General features: G+C 39.8%; 1 protein-coding gene across 4 annotated transcripts in view; it reads left to right on the top strand.

Moving 5' to 3' along the window:
• ptprub (protein tyrosine phosphatase receptor type Ub) overlaps window positions 1-18,086 on the top strand; it is a 200,747-nt gene that overhangs the window by 58,699 nt on the left and 123,962 nt on the right. The window lies entirely within an intron of this gene.

An 18,086-nucleotide genomic window follows, 5' to 3' on the forward strand; every position in this document is an offset into this window, starting at 1 on the left:
GTTATCCAAATACACTTCTGAACTCGATAAATCTCACATTTAATCCCAAATCACTCTTCATTCAGCCACACATCATCAGCATTCGAGCGAGAATCTGCCTGCAGCTGCCATCCAGTTCACAGCAGGCAATGAGATTATTAATACTTTTCCCTTCGGGTTTAATTAAAACTTACTGCCATGGCATTTACAACAATCCAGAGCCATCGGTGGAACAGACCTGCACAGGTGGAATGAGGCAGGTAGCGTAATCTGCACATGACGGCTGTGAGCGTCAGTCCACAATCGATCCGTCGACCAGGGGACAAATTCTGTCTCATTTATTAGACGCTCATCCTTCAGCCCTGCGCAAGAACCCCTGTATTATTCATGTTCCTCTCCTAAATGTTGTCACTGTATATTGACAGCAGCGTTTCTTCATTGTGTTATAACTTGACATTTTCTCTGCCGTGTTATTTAAGGCGGATAATCTTACCGCAGATACAGACACAGGAAGTTTTTGTCTTTTTCTCCTCCTCTCTGACTTAATCCCCTTGTGTTGACTTCTAACCATGTATCACATTGGGCAGCTAAGGTGGGGGGAATAACAAGAGTTTATGAGATAAGGCTATTTACATTGGACCAGTATTAACTTTGCGGGGCTGAGAAATTGGTGTCGAGGGAAGATTAGTAAACACAGCTGAGATAGCAGCAGCTTGTGGCTCCCAGGAGAAATTAGAGACTACTGCTCCCATGAAAGACAAAATAGTCTTACAAAACAAAAAGAAAAAGGAAGAAAGAGCGCAGTGAGGTCTTAATAAGATTGGTCCTTTTTTTTTTTTAATCACATCTTACTTTATTTGGAATTACAGCGGAGATTTCTGGCTGATTTTTGATAATCTTTCGTTCTTTCGCTTTTGTTTAAATGAACAAGTGAGGCGTGCAGGATGATAACCTTGTACGAGAGGAATGTGTTTGCATGTCAAGTGTACCTCATTTTCTGAAAGCCAGATTCATTAAGCTTGAAAAGTTATGGGTCTGCTGCAATATTCATTATACTGTATCAGGGTCGCCTTAAGCGAAAAATCCATTAAATGGGGTTAAAAACAGCTAATGGTGATGTATCTAGCTTTCCTTGTTCACCTTGTTGGTGGAAGTGAACTGAGTGATTGCCAGCTCCCTCGGTCCACACGCCAAAGTGTCCTTGGATGAGAAAATTGCGTGAAGCAGGCAAAGTAGAGCAAAAAGTATGGGGCACCTCGTAGGCCATTACAAAGCTCTAACAAGTACAAGTAAGGGGGAAAAGCTGAATGCTGACCCTGGATTCCTCATTCAGAATGTGAATACTTAAGAGTTCCTTTGTTTAAGGAATGTGCCAGTGGTGACTAAGAGGCTTCAAGAAAAAAACAACAGAAAGGGTGGATAATTGATCTATGTGGCTGCATTTAAAAAGTTAAATACCTCAGCTGGTTAACACCTTGAATAACACGCCATTTCTTAGCATTTCATAGCATTTCATTTGTAAGACTCGGCTCCAAATCAGCATTTTCTGATCACTGTTATCAAAACCTGCTACTACAGTCAAAATGACAGGGATGTCAGAGTTTCAGGTGTGTAATGCAAAAGCGAAGAGCCTCATGTCTTTCATGACATCCATGTAAACGTGGTGTTCTTCTGTAGCCTCAAAGTTATATCACCGATATTTTGAGAAATATTACGATAAAGATATTTCTGATAGTGTAGAAAAAGAAACAAGATGTTATCTGTGATTGCAGCTTATAGACGGCAGCATTTATTAGTGCAGATAAAATTAATTTCCATCGTTCTTTTCCAACTGTTTGCTGTCATTATGCGAACCTATTAAAACTTAGTGGCAGCAGCAGCAGCAGGAGGATTATAGCGACGTAGCATAAGTTAACTGTCAATGCAAAAGAAGCTTACGTAGTGTTTTGAATGAAAATCATGAAAGTCAAACTACAACACAGCTGCTTTAGTCTAACGGTAACTAAAGTAAGTGAAACATGTAAAGTTTAGGAGCTGCACAATGTTGTTGCATAATAAAACTGAAATAAAAAAATATTTCCTGCCTATGGTGGTGGGTTCAGCTTTTTAATCAGCTGTTTGCTCTTCCTGTCATACAAAGTGTAACGGGCAAATGCTCCAGTGATGCTGGCGGAGTTGTTTGCTTCCATTTGCGTTACGCATCACCAGCTGCTAGCATCTCCTCCTTACATGCCTTTATAATAGACTCAACGGTCCTTTTGTGCCTCAAGGTTTGTTGAAACAGGTTTGTTGTTTCCACCTTTAGTGGGAACACTTTTTTATGTTTTGGAAAGCATCAGAGGGTAACCAGCTGCTCTCCGTCTCAGACATGTCTGGGCTTGTCTTGTCATTGTGTGTTAGAGAAAGGAATTGTATCAGTGATATTTCAGTAGGACACTTTATATCATGTAAAAATGTATACAGATATTAGGACAGCCCCACCCACCCCCAAGTCAAGTGCGAGGTATACTGTAAAGGCTGAAATGTTTCCCACAAACTTCCCTCCTCGCTTTCTGCCTCAGCAGCCGTAAGGCCAGACAGTGTCTCTTGGATGTGCAGTTTTTGGGACAGCTTTCAGCTGAGTCACGCAGAAAAACTTTGACAGTACTAAAACAAAGTGTTGAATATGCTGCCGCTTTAGTCTCACCATCCTTTGCATGCTAATCCCTCACGCTCCTCTCATCTTTTTTGTAAATGTTTTCTCTCCGGCAGCACACATCCACTGAAGATCCTGATTCTGTCTAAATCCGTCTCAGTTTCTGTGTTTCTGCTACACTGCAAAAAGCTACGGAGTCAATTTATTGACTGTGTACCTTATTTTATTAGCTAGTAGTGCAGAAGTCTTGTACATAAATGCCCGAGAGACCTTAAATAGACTTTATAGTTCGATTGGACCTCGGGTCAAAGAAAGGTTGAGACTTGTATGAACTATGGCTTTAAGTATTGTTGTAGAGTTAGAGTCTGGTCAGCTGATACGTACTGCAGCAGTGTACACAATGTACACAATGTAATGACCTTAACAGAGCTAATTCATACAGTGAAATGTGCATCCATCTGTATTTCCAGCCTGATTTCCTCTATTGGGCAGCCATTCTGGTCTTTATCCGTCTCCTCTCACCTCTGTTTGGCCTCAGCTACACACCACAGATCAGCTCCACATTATGGTGCGTGTCATTGAGAATGACCTGAGATCCTTCTGCATGTGTGAAAAGATGAGGCAGAGTGAACCAGAAATCAGAACTTTCCAGCCATCCTTACTGGTTCTACGTTTTCTGCCTTCCCTCAGGCGTATTTTGCCTTGCTGTATGTGGAGAAAAGTCTTCCATAGCGATCATGCAGATACTATTTGACTGTTTTAGGAGAAAGCAAGTGTAAAAAATACACAGCTGCTTTCTATTCATGTTCTCTTTTATCTTCTGATTAATCAGTTCAGTTTAAAACCAGCGACTCATTACTGGTTTTACTGCATTAGGTGTAGCTGACTTTAAACTGAAGATAGCCGTCTGATCCCTGGAGGAGACACAAATCCCTCTGGGGTTGCATCATGAAGGGAATCCGGTATTCAAAATCTGCCAAATCAAACATGCAGAGCTACCCGCTGTGGTGATTACCCCATGTGATTACGGCAGCAGACGAAAGTAACTTTTTATTTGAAGACAGTCATTTTGTTCAAAAACTGCATTTTTTTGGTGTTGCATAACTGATCAGTTACGGTGATAGGACACTGTTTGTTCAAGATGTCATTACAGCGATGAAGTGCATGCTGGGGGTAAAATCTAAAGTCGTCACGCTAACGCTTGTTTAATATTGTTAAAGTACGTTTCTTAATCCGAACAATGTGTGGGAGACATTTCATGGTTACTGATTATCATTCATGTATTTAATCATGTTTGTGTTATCTTCATGCATTTTATGTTATGCTCTGTGTGCTCGAGTCAAGCTCACTTCAGCCTTGTGTGTTGTTGCGAGAAGAAGAAGAATGGACCCAGATGTTCTTCTGGAGTGGGCGATGTTTTGGCTTGGAGTGCTGGATCAGCACTAACTATCTGGGCTGTTTTGGTAAACCAGTGTTCTAGTAAGATTATTTCCCACTGACTACACGCTGTTAGAAGGCCCAGGGGGCTCTGAAGGCAAGAGGGTTAGCTGCTGTATCCTGTTTCGCCTCTGCTGGGAGAGGAGAGGGGAGACAGAAACTGTGCAGTAGGAGCTTTAATTTCACTCTGACTCTTTTGTCTTTGGAGACGTGCGGTTGTACGCATACTAAAGCCTGCAGATGCGTTTCTGCAAATCCTACAGTTTTCGTGCCTCACCTTAAACGAGTAGTTTAATGCCTGAGCCTAAACAAACCGTGAGTGAAAATGAACATAAACAGTGAGTGAATGTGAAACGTAAAGGTGTCCCAGAGGTAATTGAGACTCCAATAATCCTGCGCGAGAGTCGGGAGAATTTTGTGTCCGCGGCTCGTTTATGTCACTTTTGATATCTCAAATGTCAATAGCTGATGGATTTCTTTGTTTGCAAAGCTAGACCTCCCCCTTTCTTCTTTGAAAAGAGAACAATTTCCTTTTGATGTGTTGCAGTGTTTTTTTGTTTTGGGGAGAAAAATAGGTGAGGACGGACCTGAAAGGGAGAGCAAAAATATGAAGGCCAAAGTCACAGCTGAGTAAATCTTAATAAAAAAAAAAAAAAAAATGTCGCGCAATAGCCGAAGTGACTTATCAGCTTTACAGAAAAGGCTCGCCTACAAGGCTAAAACTGTGTCATGATGAATGAAATCGGAGATGAGATAAAGTAGTCTGCTGTTTGTTTTCTGGGATGGTGATGCATCTTTTGTTCTTGAAGGGTTTGGGGGGAACCTTTTAACATTGCACAGCCATATTTATCATTTGGCTTGGGTTACAGAGGACAGCACTTCATTTGAAAGGAGACGAGTCCGGTCTTCTGGTAGACTCTGCGTGTTTCCAGCCAAACGTTCCACCAGCTGATTTTACTAATTAACACACCTTCAATCAGAGAGGCAGGAAATAATTAGTGAAATCAACTGTGGTATTTGCTAGAAAACCTTCTGCAGCTTGGAAGGGGAGCTACTGGCTCACTGGGATAATTGCTTAAGACTCATTACCTCAAGGCAAAGGACATCATATTCATTGATCACTGATGTATAATATAAATGTCTGAAAGCCCAGTGTCCTTTTAAAGCATCTCAAAAATGCTGTAACTACACAGAAGCTTTTAAAATATAACAGATTAATTGAATTGCTATTCAGGGAAGCGAGTGGCTGCTCCCTTTATGCCTCCTCAACAAGGTAAGGGCGATTCATTAATGTGAATGATAGAGACATATTTGGGAAACGCAGACATTTTGCCAATCACTGAAGCTGAAGTATACTCTGTGACCAGTCTTTTTTTAAATTCTTTGTTTTTCACTCACCCACACAGGTACCCAGATGATAGGAAGGCATGATAATGCAGCCCCCTTTGGTTGGTTTCTGTCTAATTAGTGTCACTTTAGAGGGGCAGCTAGAGGGCTTTTATGTGCAAGGTTGCAGTTTAAATAATATAATTATTGTAGCTAAATACACTTTCTAGGTGAACCACCTTAACTCATGTGAGATAAAATAACCGGCCACTTGAAGAGTGTATTAGTACAGCTTTTGAAAATGGCTATGTGGGTGTCAGCTCCAGTAACTTTTGTATTTGACACACTTGAGTAGTTAGATATTTTTTTCCTACTCTTTTAACAATGTAATGTAGTCACATTTATTTTTTTAGTCTTATGGACCACTCATGGCGCTTTAGACTACAAGTAATTTTTTTTACTGCATTCATATAACAATTTATTCTTTGCACTTCATCTATCTCACATCCATGAAGACTGGAATCCAGTCTTTAAGTGATAACGTGGCGAAACCAGCTTCCGGGTCCAAACTACTTTGTGTTTATTAAGGCTGTTGTGTTTTTAACCTGTTTTAATGCTTTGTATCTTGCTCTATTTAATCTGAACAAGCCCCTAAAACAGTCAGTGATCACTGCCGGCCTCTCTTGGTTTTTATCATCATTATTCATTTTAAAGCTCAGTTTTTAAAACCTTACGATGTAACTACAGCCCAGCCCATGAAGCGGTATCTTAATTACTAACCTGTGGATAGATTATCTCCTCCTTGTTCTCCTCACTAAAGTTTGGTCTGTTTACAGCATCCTGCCATGCAATTACATTTGTCCCTAACCACTGGGAACCCTCATGTTAACTTTTATCAAGAGCAAAAAAGTTAGCTTTCATCCTCCAGCTTCACTGTGCTAATGTGTTCATATTATGCTAACCTTAGCTGTGTAGCTGGCCACCACGTAGCACATCATTATATACCAGCTAGCCTAACTTCAGTAACCCTACAAAAGTCACAACTGTTTAGTTTTCTGTCTTAATTTATGCATGAAGTAAAAGCAGAGCTGTACATTTTATTTTTTTCAGAAGTCTCTCAGTCAGAACATGGTATATGATGCTTAGATGGAAACTAGCGAGCTAACTTCATGCTAACTTCTAACTCCGTTAAATGTCATAAATTCTGTTTTCGTGAATGCTTGGATGTTAAACTTAATTGTTACACCTGGTAGAGCAGCCACACTGATCATTTTATTAAAGATGAAAGAATTTAGACAGTTTGTAACTCTCAGTGATGCCACAGTGTTTGTTTGACTTTGGGACCTGAAACAGAGTCTGGACCCGGAAGTCAAGTCAAGTAGCACATTTAAAAGACATCAAGTGTTGGCCAAAGTGCTGAACAGAGGGATAATATAATGAAAAGAATTAAAATAGATAAGATGAAAACATTATACAAAAACATTGTAAGACATCCATATCTGTTTGTGAAAAATATGTGTACATGAAATATACATATACAAAAATGTACACATTCACACACAAGCACACATACGTGAACATAAATTACATGTATACACATACACATGCAAACATCATCCAATGAGATAAAAGATCACAATAGCTAAAATAGAATAAGAGGTGTCAGAGAGATCCGAAAGCCTTGGAAAATAGGTAGGTCTTCAGACTGGATTTGAAACGGCTAGTGCCGTCAGACCTGAACTTGCAGCTGTAGTACTCCACACAGACAAACTCTGGCCAGGATTCAAACAACGAAGTGTTGCACGGTCACAGTTGCCAATCACTGCTGCACATTTTACAAGACGTTCAAGAAAGCTGGAAAAGTTTTGTGTTACAATGACAGCATTAGTGCTTTTCTCATATTTTCAGATGTTGAAAAGCTTTATAAGTTCATTTTTGTTTCACATTATACATATAGTGTATTTCTTTCAGTAGTAATTGTTGATTGGTTTTAAACCACGCGATAATCTTAAAATTTTGTTCGCTACTTAGGAAATCAATATTTCTTTAAGGAAGAAAACGGTTTGTATTGGAGCATCAGTCAGGTATTGCCATTGTAAGGAGAAATTATAGAGGAAGATTGAATTTGAAAGAAAACGTTCACTCATCATTACTGACGGCCTAAACTCTATTTGAGACTCTATTTATCTGCAAAATGAGAAACATCACTCGTAACGATTACTTTTTGAACGAAATAGTGAAACAAATACAAATGATGTTTAAATACCTGTTCTTGGCTTGAGTTTATGTTGTGATGCACTTTCTTTTCTGTCTGCCTTTTTCCCCCCTTCTCTGCAACTCATAATGGTCTAAAAAGCTTGATTATTGGTTCTGCACTACTTTTACAGAGCACTGCGGGGTAATTTGAGGACACTATATATATACTCACTAAACATTTGGACAGCACTGCAAAATAGCTAACTCAATAAAACTCAATAGTCCGCTATATAGTAAGCACCGAGTGAGTTCAGGCACATTTCTAAGAAACAGGGTTGGAGAATGTGAGTGTGAAATACACATTATTTAAACTAATATTTTCACGTAGTACAAACACAAATCCCAGTTACTGTGTTGATATCGATATTCTAGTGTAGCATAAGCTCACAGCACAGAGCTGCGGTCAGAAGAATACTTGCAAAACTGAATCTTCTATCATTTAATCCAACAGAGTCTTTCTGCTGCTGTTTTAGTAAGCAGAAGATTAACAGAGTTAAAGCATCTTTGTGAATCAAATGTGAATGCTTGAATGAAGTTAAAAGACATTTCTACTACTGCCTGCTGTTTTTGAACATGTTCTTTAAATATTTGAAGCTCTCTTTCCTCTTCTGATATCCTCCTCTTTTCTGCTAATCACACATTCTCTCTTTGGTGATCTGGAGATTGGAATTGGCTTTGTATGTGTGCCTAGTGCGGACGGTGTGTGCTACTGGATATCTCCCAGCCTCTGTGCTCGCCTCTGCTCCTCCGTGTTCATACTTTGCTCCAACTCTCTTGAAATCTCTGCAGATCACAGGTTCTGGAAAGTTGTTTGAAACCAGACCACATTGCTATTTCTTAAAATTCTGTTTGTGCACAGGACTGAATCGAGCCTTCCCAATACATATGAATTAAAAATGGGAGGGAAAATGTAAAGAGAAGGAAAAACTCCTCGTTTGCAACTGCAGTAGCTCATTCATTAGCCATATAGCAGTTTGAATATAGAGAGTAAAGCATGTCTGAGCACTTGAACACTGGCAGATGAGATGAATGCAAATTTGTTACTTTGATAACATTTTATTAATTAAAAAATGTTCATGGTTTTGACAGCTCTGACGGTATTTTGCTCAAAACAAAGACTTTAGGGATGCAGTCTCTCATTCTGGCATCATCAGGCACTACAATTAAATCATGGGAAACTTCAGCTTTTGCAGTGATTTCTTAAAAGTGTATCTTGACATAATTTTCTCCAAAACATCAACACACCTTATCAAGATAGCATCTGATGTCTTGCTTTGAGCATTTAAATCTGTTTTACACTCTTGGTGAAGAGAAATCTTTGTAATTAGTGAGTAAAAAGGGATGTAGTTGGTCAGGTTTAGGACACTATTGGCTCTAGCACAGTATTAACAAGTCATTGTTGCATTTTGTTGTTGAGCTGCATCTTTGTTTAGAATAGTCTGCTTTTATTTAGGCTTACTCTGAATAATTATGTATGACATTGTGCCTCATAAATAAGCTCAAACATGAGCTTGTGACACAGTAGACCATAAAATAGACCTGCGCTTTGTATGCAGCTTTGTTGCAAAAGGTGAGAAACAGGGTTCCTTATCAGCAAATAAAGGTTTGACAAACAAACTTCCCAGTTAATAAACAAAGTTTTATATATTGCAGAACACAAGGTTGCCAAGGTTGTGCACACACCAATTATATCAGTGTTGGATGATGCTACAGCCTACAATTTATATCCAGAGCAGGATGCCGTGTGCCATTTAATCAGCCTAATACAAAAGTTACTGAAGTAGCAGTGAATGTGCCTGTAGTGTGTTTGGCTGAGATTTCTGGGACTCAAAAAGTTTACTTTATAAATCCTTTTGTGACTATTTCTCTCACCTTAAACACGGTCTGTTATGCTAATTTCCACTTATCTCATAGCTGAAAAGAGGTGTTTTCTTTCTCTTCCCTCCTGCCAACTTTCTTCTGATTGGCTGCTGCTCACAAACAGAAGTTTTGAACGGCAGGTGGGTGGAGCTTCTGTACTCACACTCAGAGTGTGCCTGAGATCACCATTTTAAATGTTACTTGCTCCCACTGACATTATAGACCAGTGAATCTGAAAGTGTGTACAATGTTCAGTTACATATTTATATACATGGATTTATTTATATAAAAAGTGAATAAGAAGCCTAATTACTGCTCTTGTATTGACATTTGTGTTCCAGTGGCGGGTGGGTTACATATTTGCCTTAACTCTTTGCATATGACTGGGTTGCAATTGCGATTTTTAGCTAACAGCCTGTGTTTTTTTTTTAATGCTTTTTGAATAACATTTTCAAGGAAATTGTTTTTCTCTCTTAATTTGATTAAAGTGAACATTTAAGATTGGGTGGGCCCCGTGGGAATTTGGGAATTTTAAGTGGGCTGCTCTCCTCTTGACTTTGAGAATGGCTGTTTCAGCCCTGACACAGGAAGTAAGGAATTACTTGCACAAACGTGACAGCATGCAAAAACCAATTTCAAAGCTTCCAGATTAACATACAAAAACTGATTTCATTTATCTGTCTTTCTTTATTTTCTATGAATTTTTAACTTAAACTTGTCAAACTGTGTACTTTCTTTGAATGATTGTAGTTTAGTACTGAGCCTGAGTCATTTCTAACATGCTCATAAATGATTAAACATCCATCAAAGATTCTACTAAATTTCCATGAACAATCGCAATCGACTTGGCGTTATTGCTACGGGGTAAAGATGAAGCAGTCACCAGTGCTGAGGAGGCAAATTTCGCTGGCTGATCGCACCAGTAGGAATGTGTGGCTGCACTGAGCGGGGATTTTACCCTTATATCCAAGGGGGATTCTGGAGGATTTGGGGCAAAGTAGTAATTTACAGCTTAGGCATCAGAAACTGTTTTTTAAACTACATGTTTCATAGTTTTAAGAGATATTTACAGGCGGTGAAGATAAGACAACAAACATCGGAAACATTTGTCCAGTCCGGTCTTTGTTCGACTGTCTTTGGCCAGCTTTACCCGAACAGATATGCTGATGTCTTTTTTTAAAAACTTTTGTAACAGCATCAAGTATGTGACATGAAAAAAAAACCAAAGTCTGGATTCCTTTTAAAGAATGATTTTTGGTGAAAAATGCAAAGACTTCCGAAGACTCATATGGATATGAGCCAAAGAGTATAGAGGATAGATTTTTGGTTTTGCTCTGGTGTTGTGTTCATGATGGCACCAACAAAATGGAAACAGCCCACTGGTGCAGAAAACAGAAAAAGACACGGTAAGGCGAGGGAGAACGTATCAGCGACAAAAATGGTAAGGGAGTACCTACCCATGTGTAGCCGACACTTTATCAGCAGGCTTGGATAACTGAGAGTTTACCTCTGCAGAAAATTGTACTTAGAGCAAAGATAATGTAACCTATATCAGACCTCTGCAGTTATTTAATGAAAGAAGGGGGGAAAAAAACTTGTCTCTCTTCTGGTTCGTTCCAATTCCTGACATATACATCCCTCATACATTAAACTCATTTCGCTGTGGGATGAGAATGTTGCAGTTATCGTTGCTGATTCGCCATTTGAGAGGCATTATTTTCTGGCGTTTGCTTCGTTTTCATTGTCAGGTTGACTGCTTTTCTAAAGGGAAATAAATGTTGTAGCGATCTCCTGTGGGAGTGTGAATCCACCACCACCTGCTTATAACTGCAGTGCCCTCTAGGACTCGGTTCATTCTTAAAAAAAGTCCCAGTGGGGAGAACTAGTTGCAACTCTTCACAGAGCACAACAGCGCAAATAAACTCGTAAAAGCATGCACCCCTGCACTTTAAATCGCACAAAGCATCTGAAAATGATTCTGTCATTGTTTCAAAACATATTATTTGTTGAGTCCTGGAAAAAAAAAGGTGTCTACATGTGCTATGTTTACATCAGCTGTCACTTTGGCTCACTAGTTGATGGATGTATCATTTAGGACTGAAACTGCCGTATACGTTTCATACCTGGGGGGCAAGAGAATTGCAGAGATAAATATCCCTGCAAATGGCATGAGCACAATTTGTATTCAGCTATTGATCCTGAGCTGTGAGACTTAATGATTTCTATGCTCTTTTCTTCTTCTTCTGTAGACATGGTGGGTGGCAATCTAGTTACCAGTAGAGGTTCTGATTGTAGGTTATTTCATCACCATTTGTTGAAATAACATTGATTTGAGATGTAGGATCCTCTTGAGTTAGCATCTGGTTGGAGGCTCATGAAGTGCCAAAAGGGTCCTTTATAGAATAATAGAGTGGGGACAAAACATTTCATTCCTCTTCTTCATGTTCCCGGGTAATGTCTTATCCATGCCTGACATTCGCATTCACACACTTCCTCTCAGGTGCAATTTAACTCAGCATTGTTACCATAATAACTCTTGTCGTGCACAACAGTCTGTCAGTAATTGATATGTAGGCACTGCTTCTGGGTGGAGCCATTTGCATTAAATCGTGTTAACTGATATGATAATGAATGTGAAAGGCCTGATGCAAGCGGAATGACTAACTAGAGATGGATGGCTATTTGAATTATACACAATAAGTAATATATTATATCAGGTCTCAGGGGTGCAGAGCTCTCCCTGAATTTGTTGCCTGTCTTTTACTCAGATCAGCCCGAGCTGCCTGAATATAAATAGTCTGCATCAGATCTGGCATCCCTTTCTTCACTTCACTCCCGTCCTTAATGATATCTGATATGGAGGGAAATCAGCACACGTGGAAATAGATGGTAGAAGCGAGCTGAAATATAACTCCTAACTAACACAGAGCTGTGTTAGTTAGGAGTGACAACAGTAATATCTCAGATCTGACAGATGAAATATCTGCACCGCTTCTCATTTTGGCCGTCTGTTTAATATGTGTGACCACTTCTAAGCTTTTAAGGAGACTGTTGATAATTGGCTTCTCTTGCTTCACCAAACTTTATTATTCTCTATTAACACATATGAAGCGTATTGCCTTTCAGATGAGTTATTGTAGTGTGAAAGACGTGACGGTGGTAAGGCTTGGATGAAGAAGGGACGCCACAGATGACTGAAGACAAAGATGAATTCAAACTTTATTTAAAATGATCTTTTTTCTTTGTGTGTTTAAAACACTGTCATGCCTAAATGGGTTAAATAATTTACTGACACCCTTTTATAAGTATTCCAGTGACTGATTTCCTGCTTTTGCAAAGGTCATAGTGCATTAAGGGAAAAAATATGAGATCACAGACTTTAATTAAAGAATTTTAATGTATTCTGTCTATAATAAAAGAAATATTTGTCAGTATTTGGAGTTGCACCTTTGAAATCCTTAAATCAAAGTTTATTTAAGCATTGTAGTGCACAGACTTTGAGCTGGTTACTTACAGCCGTCACTTACAGATGTAGACAGCCACCTGTGTTCTGATTGCCTTCATAGATATTGATGACAATTTGAACTTAAAGTTTCATATTTTATTAGGATTCATCACTCAATTCGCCAGTGATTTTTAGTCGAGTTCTTGTGTAATTTGGCATACTTCAGCCTGTTTGACCTTTTTCCTTTCCTTAAGAACGGCTTCTTGATAGCCAGAGACCATTTCTGAGACAAACAAGGACGTATATACAAATACAAGGACTGACCTGAAAAAGCAGCTAAACTTGGGGAACTGTTGTTTAAGACCACTTAAAAAGAAAAAAAGAAAAAAAAGGGATAGCTCAAGACTTTTGCAAAATGTTGTATCACAATTACTTCTAATATTATGTTTGGAAAAAATGAGTAAATTCAATAGGCCAATGTAAATCGATGTAAACCCTTTCTTCTACACCCTCTCCTCCAAAGGCAGAGCTGACGAATTAGAAGAGGAAGGGTTGGCTTTCATGAGGATTCTTCAATGTCATTGGAGACAGTGTGTGTGTGTGTGTGTGTGTGTGTGTGTGTGTGTGTGTGTGTGTTGGGGGGTGATAATAAGTCTGTGGAGATTATATTTGTGAGAAACAAAGGCCTCCCTCTAATACTGGATGGTCTGCAGATAGAATACATTTTCCGCTCTGACTGTAAATGTTGGCCTAGCTGGTAAGTTTGGAAATAAAGAGGATAAAGGTTACAACAGCTTTGGAAAATGAAAGATGCACGTTTCGAGGAGTGCCTTGTGTGCTTTTATGGCATCTGTAGGATTACCACATTCGATTCCTTTTTCACAGCCATTGCAGTTTTTACTGCCTCCATCAAATCTGTTCAGTGCCTCCTACCTTCAGACATACTGACTGCAGTAATAGAGTGTGAATGGCACAAAGCGGGAACTGTATTTTTGCGATGGTGAACGGAATGAGGCTGCAGATGCTTGTGCAAGCCACAGCTTGATGTCTCAAAATTGTTGTGGAAAACAAAAAGGTATAAAACTCTAAATGTTTATTGCATAGTGTTAGACCATCGCAGATGCCAGTAAAGTTAGCTTAATCATGGCATTGTTGGCTCGGCTGTCTTTGTATTGTTTGTAATCGATTTACAATAATTGATTACACAGCAGTGGAGAGTAGACTTTATCACAGTAGATGTCTTTCTGAAAGCGCTGTAACTAAGTTTAAGAATATAATCCACCCACTGTTATCATCGTCAATGCCCTGTACCAACACACAGCATAGCAGCTATCTGAACTTACCCCAACAGAGGTCGATTATCTTGTTAATAATTTCACCTCCTCACTACGTACCACTCTGGATACTGTAGCTCCAGTGAAAACTAAGGTCTCTAATCAGAAGTACCTGACTCCGTGGTATAATTCTCAAACACGTACCCTAAAGCAGATGACTCGTAATCTGGAGAGGAAATGGCGTGTCACAAATTTAGAGGATCATCATTTAGCCTGAGAAATAGTTTGTTGCTTTATAAGAAAGCCCTCCGCAAAGCCAGAACATCTTACTACTCATCACTGATTGAAGAAAATAAGAACAACCCCAGGTTTCTCTTCAGCACTGTAGCCAGGCTGACAAAAAGTCAGAGCTCTTTTGAGCCAACCATCCCTTTAACGTTAACTAGTGATGACTTCATGAACTTCTTCACAAATAAAATTTTTATCATTAGAGAAAAAATTACCAATAATCATCCCACAGATGTAATATTATCTACAGCTACTCTTAGTACCATTGATGTTAAGTTAGACTCTTTTTCTCCAATTGATCTTTCTGAGTTAACTTCAATAATTACTTCCTCCAAACCTCCGTGTCTTTTAGACCCCATTCCTACAAAACTGCTCAAAGAAGTCCTGCCATTAATTAATTCTTCGATCCTAAATATGATCAACTCATCTCTAATAATTGGCTATGTACCACAGGCCTTCAAGCTGGCTGTAGTTAAACCTTTACTCAAAAAGCATCTCTAGACCCAGCAGTCTTAGCTAATTATAGGCCAATCTCCAACCTTCCTTTCATATCAAAAATCCTTGAAAGAGTAGTTGTCAAACAGCTAACAGATCATCTGCAGAGGAATGGTTTATTTGAAGAGTTTCAGTCAGGTTTCAGAGTTCATCACAGCACAGAAACAGCTTTAGTGAAGGTTACAAATGATCTTCTTATGGCCTCTGACAGTGGACTCATCTCTGTGCTTGTCCTGCTAGACCTTAGTGCAGCATTCGATACTGTTGACCATAATATCCTATTAGAGCGATTAGAGCATGCTGTAGGTATTACAGGTACTGCACTGCAGTGGTTTGTATCATATCTATCTAATAGACTCCAATTTGTGCATGTAAATGGAGAGTCCTCTTCACACACTGAGGTTAATTATGGAGTTCCACAGGGTTCAGTGCTAGGACCAATTCTGTTTACATTATACATGCTTCCCTTAGGCAGCATCATTAGAAGACATAGCATACATTTTCACTGCTATGCAGATGACACCCAGCTCTATCTATCTATGAAGCCAGATAACACACACCAATTAGTTAAACTGCAGGAATGTCTTAAAGACATAAAGACCTGGATGGCCACTAACTTTCTCCTTCTTAATTCAGATAAAACTGAGGTTATTGTACTCGGCCCTGAAAATCTTAGAAATATGGTATCTAACCAGATTCTTACTCTGGATGGCATTACCTTGGCCTCCAGTAATGCTGTGAGGAACCTTGGAGTCATTTTTGACCAGGATATGTCCTTCAACGTACATATTAAACAAATATGTAAGACTGCGTTCTTCCATTTGCGCAACATCTCTAAAGTTAGAAATATCCTGTCTCAGAGTGACGCTGAAAAACTAGTTCATGCATTTATTACTTCCAGGCTGGACTACTGCAATTCATTATTATCAGTATGTCCTAAAAACTTGCTGAAAAGCCTTCAGCTAATCCAAAATGCTGCAGCAAGAGTCCTGACAAGGACTAGAAAGAGAGAGCATATTTCTCCTGTTTTGGCTTCCCTTCATTGGCTTCCTGTTAAATCCAGAATTTAATTCAAAATCCTGCTCCTCACATACAAGGTCTTAAATAATCAGGCTCCATCTTATCTTAATGACCTTGTAGTACCATATCACCCTATTAGAGCACTTCACTGTCGCTCTGCAGGCCTACTTGTTGTTCCTAGAGTATTTAAAAGTAGAATGGGAGGCAGAGCCTTCAGTTTTCAGGCCCCTCTTCTGTGGAACCAGCTTCCAGTTTGGATTCGGGAGACAGACACTATCTCTACTTTCAAGATTAGGCTTCAAACTTTCCTTTTTGCAAAAGCATATAGTTAGGGCTGGACCAGGTGACCCTGAATCCTCCCTTAGTTATGCTGCAATAGACGTAGGCTGCCGGGGGATTCCCATGATGCATTGAGTTTTTCCTTTCCAGTCACCTTTCTCACTCACCTTGTGTTAATAGACCTCTCTGCATTGGATCATATCTGTTATTAACCTCTGTCTCTCTTCCACAGCATGTCTTTTATCCTGTCTTCCTTCTCTCACCCCAACCGGTCGCAGCAGATGGCCCCGCCCCTCCCTGAGCCTGGTTCTGCCGGAGGTTTCTTCCTGTTAAAAGGGAGTTTTTCCTTCCCACTGTCGCCAAAGTGCTTGCTCATAGGGGGTCATATGATTGTTGGGTTTTTCTCTGTATCTACTGTACAATATAAAGCGCCTTGAGGTGACTTTTGTTGTGATTTGGTGCTATATAAATAAAATTGAATTGAATTGAATTGAATTAATCGCAGTGAAGAGCGAGGAACACTCCCAGGTTGTTACAGCTAATGACTGCTGGGGGTTTTTCCCTAAGAGCTGTCTGACAGCATTTGCTCAGATATTAATATCAAATGATGGGAATGAGGACACTGCCACACGCAGTAAATTGGTGCCACACAAACGCAAGACATGCGTGAATAAAGTTGGCACAGGCACGTAGAAGCCATCTTGCATGCATCCACTTTGCTGACTTATGTTCTTCACCGACAGTAATTGATTTGTGTAGGGAAGCGTAAGGCAGCCATGTTTAGCGAATCAGCTGTTTTTTTGTTTTTCTGAAGCAAAGCCATAAACTGAAATCTGGAGGCTCTGCATCAGTTTTATTGTGACAGTACAATTATTAAGTTCCAGCTCCCACCGCTATGCAGGCGGCTTCCTTGTCACCTTGCTAAGGGCCTTGCTCTCTAAAGGGAGCAATAGAAAAAGCCATAATCATAACTTCAGAGGAAACTCATATTCTTTTATATGCTTTGATTGTGATGTTTTTCTTTGCTGAGAAAACAGGGAATTTCAAAATCTAACTTGTGGGAAATATAGTGTTTCAAAATGCTCCTGTGGCTTTCTGCCACTCCTCTCGTCGTCCCGTGTGTTCCCTTTGAGGTGGCGGGGACAATCTGCGACGCGCAGCTGGATGCCCCTTATATGGCTGCAAAACGATCCCTCAAACAGCTGTGGGATTTGCACATCACTTAACCTAATTTATCTGGGGCCTCTTTGGGAGCAGAGGAGTCTTCCCAGCCCAGGATCACACGCATCTATTTTTGCACATGCACACAGGACATAAAATTCACTTTCACCCCAAGCTTAGCTGAACCTAACCTTACTAAGCTCAGTCGCAATACTAAGTTTCATGTTCTTTTTGTTTTTTTTTTTGTTTAAAAGAAAATGAGGACCAGGTTTGGACCAAGTCCCCATCACGAGACTATCCAAGCAGACTTATGTCCTCACAACATAACTAACCAAAGTCCTCACACACACGTTTTCCATTTCACTGAATCTCGAGCTGCACATTTGCACCTGCATCTCAGCTTTTCTCTCACTCATTTGCTCACTTTCTGCCGCCCCCCAACCCTCTCCCAAAATATTCTATCCAGTCTAACACTGAGTTTTATTTCACACTTTGCTCATGATAGTGAGAATGAGATGACATTGCAGTTCTGTTCGAGCCCTGGTTGGTGCATTACAAATGCCCTCTCGCTCAGACATGTTGCAACAGTCTCTGAGAGCTAGACTAAGATCTCGGCTCCAATTCTCTGGAG

Source organism: Neolamprologus multifasciatus, chromosome 11 (genome assembly GCF_963576455.1).
Source record: "Neolamprologus multifasciatus chromosome 11, fNeoMul1.2, whole genome shotgun sequence".
NCBI lineage: Eukaryota > Metazoa > Chordata > Actinopteri > Cichliformes > Cichlidae > Neolamprologus > Neolamprologus multifasciatus.